This window comes from Astatotilapia calliptera, chromosome 17 (genome assembly GCF_964374335.1).
Source record: "Astatotilapia calliptera chromosome 17, fAstCal68.1, whole genome shotgun sequence".
Taxonomy (NCBI): domain Eukaryota; kingdom Metazoa; phylum Chordata; class Actinopteri; order Cichliformes; family Cichlidae; genus Astatotilapia; species Astatotilapia calliptera.
In genome coordinates this window covers 2,377,147-2,398,542 of record NC_137438.1, presented here as the reverse complement: position 1 = coordinate 2,398,542, position 21,396 = coordinate 2,377,147, and the positions used below count along the sequence as shown (strand labels likewise).

General features: G+C 40.8%; 1 protein-coding gene across 1 annotated transcript in view; it reads right to left on the bottom strand.

The window, feature by feature from the left end:
- The window catches only part of mpped1 (metallophosphoesterase domain containing 1), a 93,594-nt gene that overhangs the window by 57,963 nt on the left and 14,235 nt on the right, over positions 1-21,396 (bottom strand). The gene's annotated exons all lie outside the window — the stretch shown is intronic.

Genomic DNA, 21,396 nt, shown 5'->3' with positions numbered 1-21,396 from the left:
ATAGATGGGGTGGTGGAGGATCATTTTCAAGGGTGAAGAAAGAAAGAGAAAGAAATGACAAGAGCGGAGGGAGAGGAGATGATGAGGAAAAAGATGAGAGAGTAGGAAAGAGAGAGAAGGGAAACAGAAACGGGAAGAAGATATCAGCACAAAGAGGGGAAGCACGGCAGATACCCGGGAAGGAGAAGAGAGCGACAACTTTAAACCCAGCTCAGATGGCTTGGCATTCACATGCAACAAGGCTTTCTAGTTGTTTTCCTCTATATTTCGAGTAAATCTGTACATCTGTCTTAGATTCCCTCCATCAGTCAAGGTCTCAACCCAGTGCACTGCTGTCTTCTGTTAATGGAAGCATAGCTGAATGCATCCGTCAGGGAATCTTTATCTGAAGGATGGATGAGGAGGATCATTGTTGGCTTTACAAAGCAGAATATTAAACATTTATAGACTACGGCAATAACTGCTGCATCTTTAGCCCCTTCGTTTCCATCATCCCCTTCTAATCAAAGTCTCCCTCCTTCAAGTCAACGTGCATTCTCTGCTCTATTTCAGCAGCCATAATTGGCTATTCAAAGCTTGGCACAGCAGGACGCGTGATCGATCTTAGCTCATCAAACCCAGCAGTAGCCGGGCCTTCACACTTCTACACAATGTTTTCAAAGCTCGGCTCGGGAAACAGAGAGCTAACACTGACAAACATCTGGGGGTCTGCTTTGTCAGGTAAAACGGCTGACGGAGGGTTCAATCACCGCAGCTTTTTTCTTTTTTTGTTGCTGGCAGGACGACGCGGCACGCAGCTGAGCACGCCGGTTTGTGTGTCAGCATGTGTGCGCTTGCGAGCGACTTTCCCATGCGTGTGCGAGTTTGCACGCATCTGTGCATGAACGTGTCATGTTAGTGAAAAGGAGTAATTAAACCGAGCTTTAGAAGAGGCTGACAGCCCAGTGACGGCTCTGTCATAACAGCCAATCACAGCCCAGTGACAGAAAAAGAAAACGAGTGGAAGAGGAAGGAGAGAGCGACAGAAATACTTTAGGAAGCCCAAAAATCCTTGAGTGTGAAGGAGGAATAATAACAAGATGAAAGCAGCTGTCAAAGAGTGCCCATCTCTGCAGTTTGGGTCTGGGCCGCCCCCTCTCCCTAACACAGCTCCAATTTGTTTGGCAGAAGGGCTTGTGTTTAGTTGTCAAGCAGACACCAAAAAAGGCCCATAAATGAGGGGCTGCACCTCAACAAAGGCACACGGACACAGATAATCAAAAGATGTTCCTTTTTGTTCCTTTTCCTCAGGGTTTGGCATCTGAGGCTTAGTCATCCCCAAATAAATCAATGTTGGAGGAACAATACGTTCTAAAATATCATCATATACCAATCATATACCGATTAAAGCTCTCGGGACCGCTGGGAATTCTGTGCTTTACTTTCAGAATTTCCATTTGTGCTCCAAAATGCATAAAATCCCTGCACATGACTGATGCAATAATTGGCATGTGTTTCGCGTGCCAACTGGCCTGTGTTCTAAAGTGCGATGCCAAAGCCTGCACCGCGGCTACTGAAGTCTAACATTTACCTCTCTATGCCTCTCACAAATTTCAAGTAAGTTAATGGGGGTACAAGAAAAAAAAGTCATAGTGAATTCATTCATTACACACAGATTATGGCCATAGTAACACTCAGGTTACAGCTCATGTTTGTTATCAGCCATTCAGTGGACACCATTAACTTGCACAGACTCCCCATGATAAGGCACTTCTCTGATGGAGAGTGGTCTAGAAGGAAAGCCCCAGACTACAAGAGCATAGTTGCTGTTTATCAATAACCAGAATGAATATTGGATGGAAGGTGCATCTTCTGGCCGGCAAGAATAGTCTTCAAGAGGACATATCACCCTGAGTCAAGAAACACAAATGTGTGGATTTCGTTATGTTAATAGAAAGACTTCTGTGAGTTTTTGCGAGCCTCTTTAAAAAATACACCAAGGGGCTGGGAATTTAATAAATCTAACAACAACTACAATACGGCTGCAAGAAGATAAGCTGATGGTCATACTAATGATCACTGCTGTAAGAGAGAAGAAACAAAGACAGAATACAGAAGAATAAACACATAATGAAAGAATATTTGATGCTTGTGAAGACGCAGAGAAACCGAACTATTCTGTTGTATTTGTGTCCACCTGGGGAACAGAACTCAGCATTCTCTTTTCTCTTGGCCCTGTGGCTGTAATAAACTGTCCGACTGCCATCCTATGCTGGGCAGTTAGCTAACAGTGGCTTTCTAAGGCTACAAAATTATTTCCTTCTAATACTGGAAATTAGGCAGAAAACCAGCAGAAAACTGTGGCCCAAGAAAACAAAAGTAAAACTGAATGATGCTCAGCAGCTTTCTTACATATAATCAATTTAAAAAACGAGCAACAATGTTTCAGTTTTAGAACAATTTTAGTTTTTAACATATCAGGAAACATAAAAATGATCTAGTCCTTATAAAGTTTAAAGATCAGGTAAGCTCAGATAAACACACGATTTGTTATAGTTTATTCAGCTAGAACTGAGCTAAAATGCAGAAGTCGTGTTTGAAAAGCTGGAAGAACCACATTTAACAGCAATAATGTAAAGTAATAGTTTTCTGTTTACATGCCATCGATTACATGCCAGAGATTTGTCAGCCCTCGATTATACACAGCTCTCTTATGGTCCACTCAGATCTGGACTTTGACTATGCCAAACTTAGATTCGTTGGTATATTAATGAAGGGTTCATAGTCAACTGATTGACTGCAAGTACTGTGGCAACCAGCCCAAATATCCCATCACCGTGTTTGACAGAGTTATTTCTGCTGATATTTCTGCTGTATTTGGTTTTAAACAAACATGGTACGGTGCATTTTAGCCAAACATTACTACTTTGGTCTAATCTGTCTAAAGGACATCGTTCGAGAGGTCATGCGGTCTGTTTGGATGCAATGTTGCAAACCTGCGCCATGCTGCCATGTTTGTTTGCTGAGAAGAGACTTTCTCCAAACATGCCATCTTTTTTTAAATGTAGTTTCCTGAGCTTTGACATGTTAGGTGAGGCCTGTAGACCCCAGTTGTACAGGAGCTCTTGTTTTTTCTCTGAGCAGTGCACAGTGATGGGATTTCCACTCCCAGTGAATCCCAGACCTGTGAATAATTTTCCCCGCTGTAAGATAATGATTTCAAATTGTTTAATAATGGCCTTATAACCCCTCCCAGACTGATGTCAGCAGCAGCTGCTTCACTGCTGATGTCTTTCCTCTGTGGCATTACAACAAACACCTGAATGCTCTAGACTGCCAAAGCTAATGCTTTTATATTGATAATCAATTGATTAAGTAAGGATAAGCGGAAGCGAATGGATGGATGGAGGAATTCTGTATATTTGATTAGCAGTACTCGGCTTTTACGTTCCATTCTAATACTTACGGTTTTTCATGCACTGTTTCTGCATTTTAACTTTTTGTTAAACAAAATAATCACACAGTCAGGCATGTCATATTTTGTAGATCATTTATGGTTTTATTTACCTAATTTTAAGACCTGCTGAGGACCAAACATTTTTCATAGTACAGTATAAAGAAAAGAAAAAAAAACTGAACTGACCAGATGAGCTGAGCAAAAAGTATGATGAAATATGATTTGTTGTTTGAACTGGATAACACTGTAGGACTTATACAACTTGTCTATTTCACATCCAAAACACCACGCAAACGTAGAACGCGAGCAGCATAGACACCCTTGATGAGTCCATCACCTAACAAAGGTTTAGTGATGTGGATAATGCAACCTATCCCTCCCTCTGTGGAGCAGGATTTGCTGCGACCTAAAACCGCCACTGATATGTGTCAGTGCCAATCTTACAAAGTCACGCTGTAGTCAGTTACAGTACAGTATTTAATTAACCTTTTTACTGTGCACACAGACCCTTGGTCCCAGACTTTAGACGTCATGGCAGTGATTCCTCCTGAAACAGCAGAAATCCTCATCATGTTTATGCAGCTAATCTGTGCTAGACTGAATAAATCAAAGTAAAATCCAATGATGTTGCTGGAGCTCCCTTCAAGGCAGCCAGTTATACCATAAATTAGATGCGACTGCAAGAATGATCACCCAGGTGAGCAGTATAATTTAGGCAAAATATTAATGTCATTTTATAACTTTTTAAAAGGTGTGCAACAGCTTTGCCCCATCTTCTTTCTAGGAAAATATTTAGAAATATAAAGAAATCTATATCATGAATTCAGCTGGAATAAACTCTGCATGCATGCATCACGTTTGCCACATAAACATATTTGCTCAGTGGTTATTGATTAATGATATATGACCATTTTATATGCCCCAATAACTGTCCATGTAAAGCTGTATATGCACATTTACATATGTAACTTTATTTAATAATTTTTATATATTTTGGATGGAGGGATGAAGGGATAGAGGGATGGGTGGACTTGCAAACAAATTTGATGCAAAATTTGAAGTCGTGTACAATAAAAATATGAAGAATAAAATGATTATACAACAATAGGAGAAGGAGCTAGAGGCTTGTCTCTCAATATAAGCAATGGCTGGGGAGAGCCCGAGTCACTCAGTCCCCATCTATCGAGTTTGTCTGTTTACTGTTGGTGCACATGCTTAAGGCATACACCACAGGGGTGCTTTTACTTTCTTTTGTTTGTAATTCTACTCAGTTGTAGAAGTTGAGGGAAGTGCTTTGAATAGTTCTCAGAGCTTCTTGAAGGACATTCCAAAGATATCTGGATGTTGGTTGCCTTTTGTTCCATTCTTTGTCAAGATGATCCCACAAAGCTTCAGTAATGTTGAGGTCCAGGCTCTGATGAGGTCAATCCACGAGTAACAGCGCTCCATTGTATATTTTTTCATCCAGGTATACTTTCACATTGTATTTGGCAATAATATTATTTTTGCTGTGAAATCTTTTCTAGATTGCCAAAAAAATGGGAACAAATGATGTTTTGTGACAAATTTCAATAATTTAAAATTACTTCTTTGCTAAGTTAAATGAAGACACGCCACTGTCTTTTATCCTGTCTTCCTTCTCTCACCCCAACCAATCACAGCAGATGGCCCCGCCCCTCCCTGAGCCTGGTTCTGCTGGAGGTTTCTTCCTGTTAAAAGGGAGTTTTTCCTTCCCACTGTCACCAAAGTGGTGCTCATAGGGGGTCATATGATTGTTGGGTTTTTCTCAGTATGCATTATTGTAGGGTCTACCTTACAATATAAAACGCCTTGAGGTGACTGTTGTTGTGATTTGGTGCTATATAAATAAAACTGAGTTGAACTTACCTATGGCTTTGAATTTCTTAAACTTGACCTTATCCAAAACCTTATGATAACAAAACAAAAGAAATTGAAAAAAGTTACTTAATATTAGCTACTAAATACTAAATAACAGAAACCTTTTGTAAAACAAACAACTCTGTAAAATAACTCTAAACTAACCTCAAAATAAAATGCAAATAAATAAATGTAAAAACTAATTTGACAACCCTGAGACACCAATTACAACATATTACTCAGACAAATAGTTTATACTAACTTTAATATACCTATTTTAAAAAAAGATAACACCAATGTAAAATATTTCAAATTTATTTAATAGTTCTCTCGCCTGCTAGTTAAGCTTTAATATTATTAAATTAAATTAATTTTGGATTCCTAAGTTGCCCACACTGGTAGCGACTGAAAATTTGATGACTTCGAGCAAATACAAGCAGAATAAACATGAGGTGGATATTGTTGACCAACCTTGTAGTAAATATACTGTATTAGACTCGAAATGTTAGCATGTGACAAGCTGTCAGATTCAAAGTGATGTGCAACAAGCAACTCGCTTGTGGACGCAGCGTTAGAGAAACATTTTTCTACTACTATGATTGTTGCTTTCAAAATCTATTAACTAAAATAGAAATGCTTATATGTGTGGTGTGACAGTAGTCTGGCTACACAAGCCAAGTTTTGTTTTGTAGCTTACCTAGCCTTAGCTTAAAAGCTAAAAGTAAGGTAAAGCATCGAGAAGCAGGACAAATTAGCACGCTAGCAAGTGACAGAGCCAGCGCTAACCAACAAGAGAACATTACAAACATCAACTGACTAAAAAAGATGTAGTTCCAGTGGTATGATATAAATAGTTCAGGATTTTAGGACAAAAAACACATAACAACAGTACTCCAGCAGATATGGAGTAGGGGTGTGGGGATGGCTAATTGGTGAGAGAAATATGTCCACTGTCAACATACAAGAAATTCTCCATTACAATTAATGCCCTGGAGGACGGGGCTGTGGCCCCCCCACACCCTCTAGCAGATCGTTGCATGAAGGAACCTTTTAAAAAAACAAGCGTGTCCATGCTCACAGGTGTACACACGGGTGATCACACCCACAAACTACACCCTTTTTGGCTCCTACCTCAAAGCACACTGTGTTCTGTTGATCTTATGTGCTGCACAATAATGTTTAACATTTAGTATTTACTGTCATATTCCCATATATCATTGTGATGTTGTTTATTCCTCTTGTTCTCTTCTGCTTGTTTTCTTTTTTCTTTCTCAGCAGGTGACCCAGGTGATAGATTTATTTTATTTATTTATTTTTGGGTTGTATGGAAGCCCCAAACGCAATTTCATTGTTCTTGACAATGACAATAAATAAATAAATACAAATACAAATACAAATATGCATTTTTTTTCTTTTTTTCTTCTTTTTTTTTTCTGCTCATTCTGTTGGTTTTTGTCTTTTGCCCTTCTCCCCCGTCCCTCTTCTCAGCTGTTTCTCTTTCCCTCTTTCTTTCTCCCCTTCTTTCCCCCAGTCAAGTCTGTCCCATGTTCAGTAAGTGAAAATAAAATAAACAATAAAAGGTGAATCAAATGGACCATTACGGCAAGGCTGGGATGGTCAATTTGGTAAAGTAAATCCGTTGGGTATCTTTCTTTGCCTTTAGACAATAATTCTGACGGCAAAAGAGCCAAACGGGACAGGCCAAAAAACAAAAAAAAAATACAAACATCAACTGACTAAAAAAGATGTAGTTCCAGTGGTATGATATAAATAGTTCAGGATTTTAGGACAAAAAACACATAACAACAGTACTCCAGCAGATATGGAGTAGGGGTGTGGGGATGGCTAATTGGTGAGAGAAATATGTCCACTGTCAACATACAAGAAATTCTCCATCCATCCATTCGCTTCTGCTTATCAGGGTCGCGGGGGGCGGTGGAGCCTATCCCAGCTGTCATAGGGCAAGAGGCAGGGTACACCCTGGACAGGTCGCCAGTCTGTCGCAGGGCTAACACATAGAGACAGACAACCATTCGCACTCACATTCACTCACACATTCACACCTAGTGACAATTTGGATTATCCAATTAACCTATCCCCACAAGCTGCATGTCTTTGGACGGTGGGAGGAAGCCAGAGTACCCAGAGAGAACCCACGCAAACACAGGGAGAACATGCAAACTCCACACAGAAAGACCCCGGCCTGATGGTGGAATTGAACTCAGGAATTTCTTGCTGTGCGGCAACAGTGCTAACCACCGTGCCACCGTGCTGCCCACAAGAAATTCTCCATTACAATTAAAAGTTGCACAGTGAACATGTCAGCAAAATGCACTTAAAAAGGTATTTATTGAGAGAAGTGTGAGTGCTGTATTCTGTTACTGAGTAACAGTTTTTACTACTGATGAATTAATGTGGAGGCAGCATTTTTTTCTGCTGTAAATAAGCATTATATAAAATAGCTGGGTAAGGTGATGTCGAGGGAGGATATGTACCCACCTATCAAGACTAAATCACTGCATCTAAATGCAGAAAAAAAAGATATAAAGGAAAGTGGCACGTGGATGCATGTGAGCCCAAGAAAGACAGACGGCAAGACAACAATGGAACAACAGCACAGGAACAGGGCACTCATAAATTCTCTAACAAATAAACATTATCTGTGTTGCCTCAGAAATTCTGCAATGTGAGCAGTTTTCACCCATGAAGTTTGACAGCCAACTGTAAACTGAGAGGAATAAATCACGCACAGAAATATAAAACTCCACCAGCTGGACACAAATACCCTCCTCCCCATCCTCACACACGCACACTCACGCACACACTTTTACTTTCCAGAATTAAACTTCAATTTCATGGATGATTTTTTTTAAAGTTTCCCCCAGAAGAAGCTGCAAAATGACAAGGTGTGAATACCAAATAGCTTAATGTTACACAGTAGATTCTGCAGCCAGTGTTTGCATCTGTTTTCCATCCCAGCCAACCGCCTTCAGTGTGAAAATAATAAAAAGAAAGACTTTCAACAATACAGTCGATTATCCTGAATGTCCACAAGGAACAAATTGCTCAGAAACAGAGAATGAATTTGTTACTTCTCTGACAAAAGCGAAGAAAAGAGGAAAAGGTGTGGGTGGAAATGTGCGAGTCAATGTGAGGGGGAAATCTAACATATGTGGCAACAGACCTTCACAACACGGGGAATGTTCTTTGTCACCCCAATATCTTTGTCTTTGAATTCAAGTGACTCTTTTTAAACATCGAATACTTTTAATTTGCCTGGTGCAGAGGGGACAGTCGAGTAGCGTTAAAGACAAAAAGACCAGAGAAAACGCAACAGCGCAACACAAGGCGGCTTTCAGGAGTGGAAACAGCTGGACTTCAGTCTCCCCCTCCGTCCCTTCATCCCTTTATTTCTCTCTGGTTCTTTTTCAATCCTCTCTCACTCATTGTCTTCACTCTTTTGTTGAGTGCCTGGCCCCTCCAGTCATGCACATCCCAGATCTGCTCCATGTCTGGCTGTCTGTGTGTCACCACAAAAACCTCCATCTTTCCATTAACTCCAAATGGTGGTCAGTGTGAGGGTAAATGCATGTAAGGTTGCATGTGCAGCCTGCATAGATGTGCTTGATCCCTGGAGTTGGGTGCATAAGCATAATGTCTGTGGATCTTGATATGTGAGTGAATAGATTGTTAGTGTGTGTGTGTGTGTGTGTGTGTGTGTGTGTGTGTGTGTGTGTGTGTGTGTGTGTGTGTGTGTGTGTGTGTGTGTGTGTGTGTAACTCCAACTGCCACCACATGAAATCTTCCGGAGTTCGGCCACCATTGTTCTGATGCTGCAATGGGTGGTCTGCTCTTTGAAGAGGAAAATCCTTGCTCTGCCCAAAGCTCTTGCATGTACAGGGGGATTACTGCCCATTGTGTGTGCATTGGTGTATGTGTGTGTGTGTGTGTGTGTGTACTCTTATATGTGCGCTTGTGTGGATGCACAAACAAAATAAAAAGGAGACATTTCCTGCCTGCCAAGACAAAGTTAAATCCTATCTCTGTATGTGTGCGTGTTTGTGTGTGTATACTCCAGATATAAAAAAAAATAGTAGCCAAAATGTTCAGCCAAATAACTTAATACCAAAGTATGTGTGTCTAGAAATTCTGTGTGTGTGCTACTGCAGAAAATAGAGGCCAAATGTTTCCTGCCAAGCCAAAATGATTAAATCAATACCAGTGTGTGTGTGTGTCAGTATGAGTGAATGCATGTGTGTGAAAAGCAGTAACCAAAACTTTTTTCTAAAATTAAATTAAAGGAAAAGCAACAGATTATTACAGTTTCATTCTTAAGTTTGCACATGAGCCTTGTGTAGCTAAAACACCTTATATAAGTCTCATATTTTTTTTGTTGAATGTCATTGACTGGATGTGAGGTTACTATAGTGAGAACGTTTTTTCTGTGTTATTGTGTCATATTTTTTAATTGCCTCTTTTTGCATTTATAGGCTTTAAAACACGCATCTTTAAGGGAGGATATTTCACCTCATCTCTTTCTTCCTGGGAGCTAAAAATGCGCCTGTCTGCCACAACGTTAACACTAATGGCGTGATCTGCCCCAAAACAGGTCAGTATTTTTAATATTTGGCTCATCAATGAAGTACTAAGCATGGTAACAGAACAAGACAGTTAGCTAACAAGAAACAGCCACTCCAGTTTCCAAAGCTCGTACACGTCTAAGTTCATTAACTACTAAAGAATCCAGAGCAAGTCTGACTATCGTATCGTATCGGCGCACTTAAAACCCTTTAATTTTCTTAAAAATCAACAGCGCGCCTTATAATCCGGTGCGCCTCATGTAGGAATTCTGGTTGTGCTTACTGACCTCGAACCGATTTTATATGGTACAAGGCGCTCAAAAATCTGTCCAAAATGTTTTAGTACGACTTTGGTAAGCTACAAAGCCGCACTACCTACCTTAGACAGGAGCCTCGCGGAGTAATCTGGGTCCTAAACTCCGTCCGTTTCGGGTCCCAAAGTCAAACGAACACTGCAGCATCACTGAGAGTTACAAACTGTCTAAATTCTTTCATCTTTAATAAAATGATCAGCTGCTGTTTTACCAGGTGTAACAATTAAGTTTAACATCCAGGCATCCATGAAAACAGAATTTATTACATTTAACGGAGTTAGAAGTTAGCAGGAAGTTAGCTCGCTAGTTACCTAAACATGATATTGCATGTTCTGACTGAGAGATTTCTGAAAAAATTCAAACGTACAGCTCTGCTATCACTTCCAACATAAATGAAGACAGGAAACTAAACAGCAGTGACGTTTGTAGGGTTACTGAAGTTGGGCTAGCTGGTATATAATGATGTGCAAAACGATTGTTGTATATTAGCATAACATAAACACAGTGAAGCTGCAGGATGAACGCTAACTTTTTTTTCCACTCGATAAAAGTTAACGTGAGGGTTCCTGATGGTTAGAGACAAATGCAATCGCATGGCAGGATGCTGTAAACGGACCAAACTTCAGTCAGGAGAACAACTGAGATAATCCATCCACAATACGAGGTTAGTCATTCATATACTGCAACAACGAAATATATGGTACTTTGATTGATAGGTGTACAAACAACAGGACGCTGTAGCTACTGGGCTGAATTATAATATGATCTTTTTGTGGTACAGCTGTCTACTGCTAGCTAACCAAGCTTTCTAGCCTTAGCTGACAAATTCATCTGTGTCGTAACCACCCAAATATCAGAAAATTACACTGTTAGGGTGCCAAAATTTGAACGTTGTAAAATTCATAACTAATGGGTGACATCAGAGTAGCTACATTCACACCTTTAATGCTGAGATTAGCCTACCTAAAGCTTTTATAAGTACTCTAGTGATCCAAGAGGAGACCACCTAAAAGCATCTGGTAATGATGGTTTAACACTACACTATTATAAATTATAAGTGGAGATAATATCATCTTATCAGTATCACGCCACAAAGCATATAGAGTATCAGGACTGAAAATGTCAGGGTGTGGTCCAATATAGTGGATGCCTCACAAGATACTAAGGAAAGAAGGACAGTATGTCAGTCACAAGTGGTTAGCTCACTGGTTATTGATTTGTGATTGACAAGGTTTTAATAAGCATTTCCTAGTTTATCCTAATTTCTGACATTAATGGGAACCATAATTTATAAAACAGACACAATATTTTATATTCATTGTGGTTTACTGAGCCCCAGTGAACAAAGCTCACACCACAAAGCAGTTGAAGGCCATTTTCCTATGAATTTTATACAACCTGAGATCTTTTTAGAACAAGACGAATACAGGTTTTTAGATCAGGATACTGTGTCCATTATTAATATACAGTCTATGTTCTGCAAAAACCTGATCTGATAACTGCTGGGCTAAACATGTAACCATCATTCCTGTTTTCATTTTTCATAATAATATCCCCCCCCCCCCCCCCCGAGCTTGCGACCCCCACTCAAAAAGTGTAAAATGTTAAGTATTTTTGGAAATAGAGGGGACTGAAACCCACGCCATCAAAATGCCTGGAGCCTAAATCCAGCACCTTAGCCCACTCAGCCACAGCTCCATGAGCAGGCCAACAACAATAGCTCGTGTGATGGAGTTTTATATCTTTCTTGTATTGCTACTTTTAATAATGGTTTTGATATAATTAACTTCTATGTCAGAATTAATTGAGGTAAAAAAAAAGGCTTTATAATGCTGGGAGGTTTCTGTCAATGTTTTATTGAAAGCAGTAATCGGATAAGCACAAATTGGCAGATTGTGTTGGACTCTTGTACCATAAACGTAAAATATCTAAGGTATGTGGTATCAGATACTGTCACTGTATTGTATATTGTATAAAAGTTACATCCCTCTGAAAGTAAAATAAAGTGGAAAAGCGTGAATAGACGATGTATTAAAGTTGTAATCGTAATACTACAAATCTCAGTTCTATTGTTCTGTTTTTATGGCTTGGTACCAGCATTTTGGGCGTTTGTGGTTCCTGTATAGATTTTTATTGGCCTTTTTGCACCATCTCTGATTGTCTTACTGCTCTTATTTCTTGGCGTATCTGCCATGGTTGTAGCAATGGAATTCTCTTAAAATTCCAAGGTGTAATCAACCAGGATTACACCTGCATACCAATCTCTGTCAATAGCCTGTGTGTTTATATATATATGTCTTCTTTATGTATAAATTATAGAGAGATAACAGCCAGACTGTGCAGTTTCAGCCAGCCTTTCTGTGTGTGTGCATAAACAGAATTCCAATAATTCAAAGGGAAGCTTCAGAGGCAACAGCAATGATGTTCAAAGACAGACAAGCTAAAGACTCAGCCTGGATCAGTTGTAATTGCTTTACAGCGTCTGTGCGCGCACGCGTGTGCGTGTGTGTGTGTGTGTGTGTGTGTGTGTGTGTGTGTGTGTGTGTGTGTGTGTGTGTGTGTGTGTGTGTGTGTGTGTGTGTGCGATACGAGTCAGAGGAAACAAAGTAGTCAGTGACATAAAAGAAAGAAACAGGGAAGGTAAAGAGAGGTGAGTAAGGGACGAACATGCAACAAGGTAGAATTGGATGATGGCAGGAAGACTTCTGCCTTCCCACCTCAGCTTAAACTTAATACTCATTTCATTTAAATCACCGCCCACACTCTGCTGCATATCCCCACACACTCACAAACATGTACACACACAGTCGTACAAGCAGACGCAAAACAAAGACAGCCAGCAATTATGAGACGGCATACACAAACACCACCTACTGCGCCACGCATCCAAAACACACATTTTATCTGAGTACAGCAGCACCTCCTAACACTTCACAATGTCCTCGCTGAACATAATGCATTACACACACACACACACACACGAGCAAAGACACATAAAAGCAGCGACAAAGACGGATCCAGCGCATCATCAAGCGGCCTCGTAGGTGGTCTGTCTCTTCTCTTTCACTCTCCGACACTCCATCTCTGTCTCTTTCATCCTGTCTGCTCCGCTTCCATGTTCAGTGTTACAAAATTGCCTCCAGGATAATGTGGCTGAAGATTAAGCTGCAACTTTCAGAATAAGCAACGTGGGTTTTTCCGACGAATGCTGATGAATAAAACCACTGGCTACTCGCCATATGTCCCATATCTGTTTCGTTTTATTTCTACTGATGCCAAATTTAGCTGATGCTAAACAACATCACTTGTACACTGTGCTGTTGTACCTTTATTGTTCTCGTCAAAGCCGCTACATCATCAGACCACATCGACTAGCAGGGAATGCTCTGAAGGTAGTTCCAGGCCATTGTGCTTTAGTACCAAGGTTTATGTAACGTCATATTTAAACCTTGGATGAGAACACGAACTGTCCTTCTCTGATGAACAGCTTGTTAACACCAGGCCTATTTGAGTACTCTTACAATGGCGTGCTCAATCCCAACTGGTAGCGACCGGTGGCTGACACTCATGAGCCTGGCTCTGCTGGAGGTTTTTTCCACTGTCACTGTCAACTGTGAAGCACAACTCCCTGTTTTATAAAATGCTGCACAAAAAAGTGCACATTTTCTGTTTACTGAGTTCCCAAAGCAGTTCAACCAGACACACCCAGCCCTTCAGGTGTGGCAGTGTGACAGGACATGCCCAAAACACATCATTTAGGAGACATCCTGGTGCCATGCCCGAACCATCAGCATCCATTTAGAGCAGTGTTTCAAGACCACTGAGCCGCGGCACATAGATGTGCCGTGAGAAATGATCAGGTGTGCCGTGGAAGATCCTCTGGTTCCACCTGATTAGTACGCTAAGTGACCGACATGAGTATCGGGCAGATCAATTACATTCTCTTCCACTAGTGGGTAGTACAACTAACTGCTCTAATTAAATGGGTTGCCAACTGCCAATAAAACAGAAGAAGACGAAAAAGAAATGACATAATTGGCATGCAGTGTGTAATAGCAATGGATCAATATTTGAAAGCAGTCAGTCTGACCTGGTCCTGGAGAAAACTCCGAGCCAGATGAAGGCCCTAGCATGAGTAGTGGTCACAAGAACGCAAAAGAGGTATACTGGGGACAAACCAAGCCAATTCTGCTATACAGGGTACGCAGGAAAAATGATCAATGTGCTTTTCGTGACATTTTTGTTTAGTGGTGTGCCGTGTGATTTTTCTAATGTGAAATATGTGCTGTGGCCCCAAAAGGTTGGAAAACACTGATTTAGAGCATATGAGACCATAGCCATGCAAACACGTCTAGAGGCTGTATCTAGCCAAGGCTTTGCTTCGAGCTAAACATCACCATCTACAGTCGGTGAAAATCCAGATCGATGATGTTACAGATTTAACCCTGTAACAGTTGGTTTGCTGTCGGCTTGACAGAGAGGACTAATGACAGATTTAGCAACAGTTTGCATACGACGAATTACAAACACTGATAAAAAACAGTGAAAGGGAAAAAGAGAATTAGGAAATGATGAGAAAGACTTCCATCATTTCATGAGAAATATCCACCGAGGGTTTACTATCTGAACTCGAAGAGGGAAAAAAGAAACTTATTTGAAAGAAAAAGATGCGCATTCTACTGCATCTTCTTCCCTCCCTGATATAAAAGCAGCGAGGGACAGATGGGAAAAGGTTTGCCTAAATTTACAGTCACGTGAAATTCTGTTGAGTTTCTCAATAAGAGTGTCAAACCTCCTCATTATGATCTCCTCCAGCAGCACTCACTGCTGAGTAAACACACGTAGAAAAAGAGGTGAAAAAAAGACAAAGGAAAGGTGAGAAATGTGGCAAAATAAGGATTGAATGAACAGTGAAGGAAGAGAGAAGAGCAGACCAGAAAAAGGCAGCAGCTATGAAAGTTTAATAACCTCGCTGTTAGAGAGCTAAAGAGAGAAAGCTAAGAGACGAACGAGGGCAGCAGAGGCGGTAAAGAAGAGATCCAGCGGGCAGGTGAAAGGGTTGAGGAGTTCAACACCTGACAAAGGTTGGAGATGAAGGGGCATAAAAATAAAACACACCCAGGCAAGCAGAGGCAGGTGCAGAGCAGCAGACACCCTCTCGCTCTGCCAGGCAAATAAAACACACACACTTGCATTTAAAGTGCCGACACGGCAATCGCATCATGGTCGTCGCTTATCTATTATTCAGCAGTAAAGGGGAACAGATAGAGCAGGCGCTAAATTAAGAGCTGTAACAAAGATGCTAAAGGCTGTGGACCTCGCAATCTGGAGTCGGGGGGGGGCACAAATCCAGCGCTCCTGAGGCAGCAGCAGGATGAAGACTTGGGTTATTTCTCTTTGTACAGTCTAATAAGAGTAAAGATACATTTTTAAAGAAGCACTACCTAAAAATGCATCTAATAAAAAAAGCCGATAACATCTCACAGAGGAGGTGTGTCCTTCACTGTGTTATTGCCCATCTCTGCAGGTCCTTCCAGTCATGAAGGACTTTCATCCCAGTTTGTTTGTTTTTGTTCCCACCGACCCTCCTTTTCAGTCCAACCACAGATGGAGGCAAAGACGTGGCCGGTGAGATGTTGAATGGTAACATTGAAGCAAATGGTTATCACATCTCCTCTTTGCACATCATCATCTGAGCTTCACTGTCTTGTATCTGCACGAGGACGTGTCAGACCTCATTTATAAAGCACAAACAAAGTTTGCTTCACCTTAGTCTCAGCAGGTGGCTGTCTCATCTGCTCTATGCTGCTTCACCATGAAGCATAAACAGGTGAACTGTAGAAAAGCTTGCTGGCTGCCTGTTCCTGCTCCTTCAGCCTGATGCAAGAGTCTGTGATTAGGAAACTTCTTTACCGCACTTTATATTTAGCACTTCTGAAATGCTCCTGCTGTTTTTGAAGCGGCACTGCTACCTCTGTCCCGTGCATTTCAAGGGTTATTGTGGTGAACAGCTGTGGTATCAACGAGCTAATAAAACAAGCTGATATATTCATATATATGAACACAGACAAAGCAGCGATATAACGGGATGAAAAATGCACTGATGGCTAAATAGTGGCGTGAAACAAAATTTTAAAAAAAAACAATTACATTAAAAACATTAATGATATCAGAGCATTAGCAGCACAGTAATTTGAAGAATACCAGAAGCCATGTGCTCAACTTAATGAAATGAATAAATTTAACAGGCTGTAATGTAGTCCCAGGTTACAAAAGACCCGAGGTGTGCATAAAAGGTGGAATGAGTACGAACTGATTAATGTTTTGTTTTTTTTTTACCTCAGACGAATTTTAAAAAGAGGACATTTCATAATTTTTTATGCAACCTGCATATGTGTAGAACTATTAAAGCGCTGTGAGTCAACTGGACGGTGTTTTGCTACAGTGAATCTGAAGGAAGTGTAAGAGAGTCACTGATGTCAATCAGGAAAAAGCAGACAGAAGGAAAGAAAGAGTGAGAACAAAGCCTTTAAGAATTAAAGCTGCTCCTCTCTTGACCCAGAGTCGACACCAAAGCAAGAGGAGATCCATATTTAAACACTCGACACTCACTGCAGTACATTCCCGCTCTGCTCTGCCAGATCCCGTTATCACATGGCATGAATAAAAATGCCACTCAAGCCTACAGCGAGGGCAGCGCACACAAACAAACACGCAAACACTTAGGGTTGCCTCAGCTTACGAAATCCACGTGGATCGTTGCTACGGCGCGCGTGTTCGCAGGCACGGCTTAGCGCTGAAAGCCTGATCAAAGAGACCATTATTGGAGACAATTGGACTGAAGTGCGCTGCTCACAAGCTCCAGGTCTGCCTCTCACCCTCTCTAACCTTTTTTTTACTTTCCCCAATTTATTCACTCGCTCCTCTCACCTGTTCCTTGCAAACATCTCCGCCCACAGCAGTCCAGTTGAAAAGCTGCCCAATGTGGCTTTTCAGCTCCACTTAAACGTGTCCTTTTTTATTAATCAGTGCTCTTCAGCATGCACATTGTGCTTGCATAAAAAACAGAGTGACCAATAGTTGTGCATTCATTTTGTCAGGAGAATTTTAGTTCATGGTAAATGGACTGACTCTTATTTAGCGCTCAGTGTGATGTTTGCACAGGATTTAACATTAAAAGTATATGTATATGTAGTTATGTCAGTTAGGAACAGCATCATTAGTCATTCAGCACCAGGTGCATGAGCAGACGAGGCCATGGGGTAACTTTACTGAACTGTACTCGAGTACATGTAAAGTAAAGTAAGTCTGTTGGACTTGGACCCACTTTTTTTTTTATTAATGTTGGTGCCTCAACCGCTAATCATCCTTTAGGCAAATATTTGACATTGTATATGCTACTATATTTATGTACTATTTATAAATATAAATTCCTGGATATTATAGATGAAGACAATATATTATAGACATAGATGCTATAGAATGATAAATTATTAAACTCATCATCAGCTGAAACACTGATCCACACATTACTAAAGCAATAGTTATAATCCAGTAAAGAGTTCTGGTTCTGGGCCACATCCAGCCCAGTCTGTGAGCAGCATCAGAGTTTGGCTCACAGTTTGTTCCAGTTTTGGAGAAATCACAACTTCGCTGTATTAATTTAGCAGACTTTTGAAGACTTTTATTTATTTTTAAAATGTACGTATGTACGTACATGTGCGCTAATGATGTTAAAACAGACATTTATAAGAGATGATGTGAGTCTTACAAAAAGCAACACTGATGCAGAATGTAGAGCTTGTACAATACATGAACTCAAAGTGTTTATTTAGTGAAGTCAGAGGTAAAGCTGTGGGCTTTTGTGGAGAGCAGATTACTCTGTTCAAGGGTTACAATTTGAATTTGCAGAGAAATGTGAAGATCTGACTGAGGCAGGCCAGAATATTTGCTGCAAAAGCAACAATGACTTTGCTCAAGCGTTGCACATCCTGTGATGGATGTGGGCACAGTACCAAAGAGTGTTTGGTGGCTTCTGCTACACTAATAAGCCCTGAGAAATATAAATGAATAAATCAAGACATAAATAAATAAAGGTAAATGAGATGAAGCATTAGATCCTTTATATACTGACTGACAGGATGGATCACCACGACAATAAAAGTGTGGCATCAGGTCCATGAGCTGCGAGTTTACCAAAGTAAGGCAGTATCCCTCTGGGGAGACACATGGGCACTTTGCTCTGCTCCCTATTATTTTTAAACCTCCGCGTTCTCCTTCCCTGTCATCCCCTTACCTTCCCACCACTTTCCCTGCATGAATTTCCTCTCCTCTCCTCTCCTGCAACATTTGCCATCTCTGAGAAAGCCTTGAATGGCTGCCAGCAGCCCCAAGAGCCAACTGACTTCCTGCTAAAAATAAAAGCTGAGAAAAATAAGAGCTGGAGAGAAAGGAGTGGAACCAGAAAGGGAGGTAAGGAGGATAGAGAAGGGGGAAGAGGGAAAGGAACAAGACAAATAATGGGGGAGAAAAAAGCAAAGATTGATAGGAGAGGAAAAGATGAAAGAGCAGAAAGTTTGGGAGCAGATGGTAACACCTGACCGAAGTTTGTACAGACGCTCTTTCCAAATCAATACGCTAAACCTGATCTCCCAGCAAATCTGTTCAGCACACACTAAACAGCAGGAGTTACATTCATCTACAGAACATCCGTGTGACAGAGACAGGGAACAGGAGGGAATGAAAAGGACAGAAAGAATAGGAATAGCCACATTATAAATATTTATATCAGCAGTGGAGAGAAGGTGGCGGGGTTGCAGAGGAGAAGGAAATAATGGGAGAGCGGAGCAGGAAGGGATGGAGAGAGGAAAGACTGACTTCAGAGGCAGCAGCAGGCGCATTTGGCTCAGTTTATCTTTTCTTTCCCGTCTCTTACGTCGCCTCTCTCACCGCTGGAGTGCAGGCTAGCGGATTTACATCTCGCGCTCCCCACAGCTCCCGTGTGTGTGAGCGAGGAAGGAGGCGAAGGACAACAAGTTCTCCCCTTATCTCCCTCTACTGTCTGCTTCCCTCCTTCAGACAGCTTTACACGCACCCGCCATCAGGCACGCACCTTTTCCTGGCGTGATTTTCACCGGGGAAAGGTGTGGATGACGACGATGAAGGCAGCGATAGCAGGAACTGTTCTGCCTTTTCTGTAGATTCGAACACTGAACTTTTTTTTTCCGCTGTTGCTCAGCTTCGTGCGAGGTTACTTCTTCCTGTTTCAACAGATTTCACGTGGCGATGATAAGACTTACACGCGCTCCTTAGTCAGTACAGAGATAAGAAGCTTCCAGCAGAGCAAAAGTCAAAGAAAACAAGTCTGAATTCTCTAAAGGCTCCTTTACTTTCTTCTTAACAAAGGGTGTAAGAATATAAGGACGCACGGCAGGAATTTCTTTGCCAACTAAACTTAACTTTCATGAGTATTTGATTTACATGGCACTGACAAAGCATAAAACGTTAATAAATAATAAAGTTAATTATTATTAATAAATAATTTACAGATTATTGTTGATAAATAAGTTCTAAGCCATTAAAAACAACAGGTTTGGGGAACTTAACAGATTAACACCAATGATGGCAGAGCCGCCTTTGAAGGAGCTGGTCTGACATCAGCACCAACCTGAGACTTCGCTCACTGCTCGGACGCTTGGGTCCATGGAGGGGAATAAGAGCAGCTGCAGTTAGGAGATCACTCACTCTGCCGTCGGCACTAAACCTCCTGTTTTTTCACAACAACTTTTATAGACTTTCATAATACGGATGCTTTAATCGTGATCTGTAAATGATCACTAAGTCATTTGAAACCACTACAAAACAATATGAAGCTCTTTACGTGGCTGAGCGTCCGTTCTGCTGCAGTTTGTATCTGCTGCACCTACAGCAGCAACAGACAAGAAGAAGGTTGAAAAGTTGGTTTAGAGTCAAAAACCCGTCAGGAACAAAACACCTACTCCAACAACTCCATTAACAGACAGGAAGGAGAGAAATATAAACAAGAGTCACTAATTATTAATAAACGTTGTTTATGTAATATTAAGGGAACATGGTACGTAGAGGTGGGAATCACCATACATCCCACGATACGATATTATTGCAATTTTCTTAAATATTTTGCGATATTCAGATTCTGTACATGAAGGTAAACTTTATCAATATTCATTTTATCTAATATCAAAGTCTCGCACTCAGTCTTTCTCTCATTTCAGTTTTATTGTTGACAAACTGAACGGTTTGTATTACAGTCTAGTCCCACTGAACTGAATGCAACCATCTGGTACAATTATAACTATTCTGCACTATGCAATATGAAAACTATGCAGCCCCTTCAGCAACTGAAGGATTTGAAAGTAAATTAAAACAAAATAATTTTACATTAAATAAAAAAGTTTTAAACTTAATTAAAATAAAACATGTCTTAAATTAAAATAAGTAAACTGTCGTGTTTATTGCTGCCAAAAAAAAGTTAAACACATTTGGACAGTGAAGGAATGTCAGGATTCTTGCTCAGAAAAAGGATCAACGTGCTCTGAAGTCAGAGTCCACAAAAACTTTTTTTTGTAACAAAATATCGATTTCTGCCGTCCCTGTATCGATACATTATTAGCAAACAAAATATCACGATGCTACACAGTATCGATTTTTTCCCCACCCCTAATGGTACGTTACAGGTTGCACTAAAGAGTGAGAGAGTGAAAACAAATTTCAGGCAGCTCAAATTTGTTGTGTGTGAGGATATGTTTCAGTAATGTTTAATAAAAACAACCTTTTGATAGAAAACAACATTATTTGTATTTGTTTTGAGATGGCAGGCTGACAGGACTCCACACAAAGACAAGCCAGTGTCCTCCTAACACTGGTACCAAGCCTGCAGAAATGGGGAGAGTTGTGTCAGGAATGTGGCATAAAGTCTTTACCCAATCAAACATGCAGATTATCAAGAATGAGATTTCCGTATCAGATCGGTTGGTTAACAACGACCGCCTCTGGTGCCGTCGTTCAACAGGATGCCGGTGGAAACTGTGCTGCTGTTGGCCAAAGACAAAGGAAGAGGAACGTGTGTTCTGACGCAGATAAAGAGAAGGAAAGGCTGCAGTGTGGAGGTGCAAGTAAAGGCCTATGACTGGTGAAGGGAGAGAGCTGG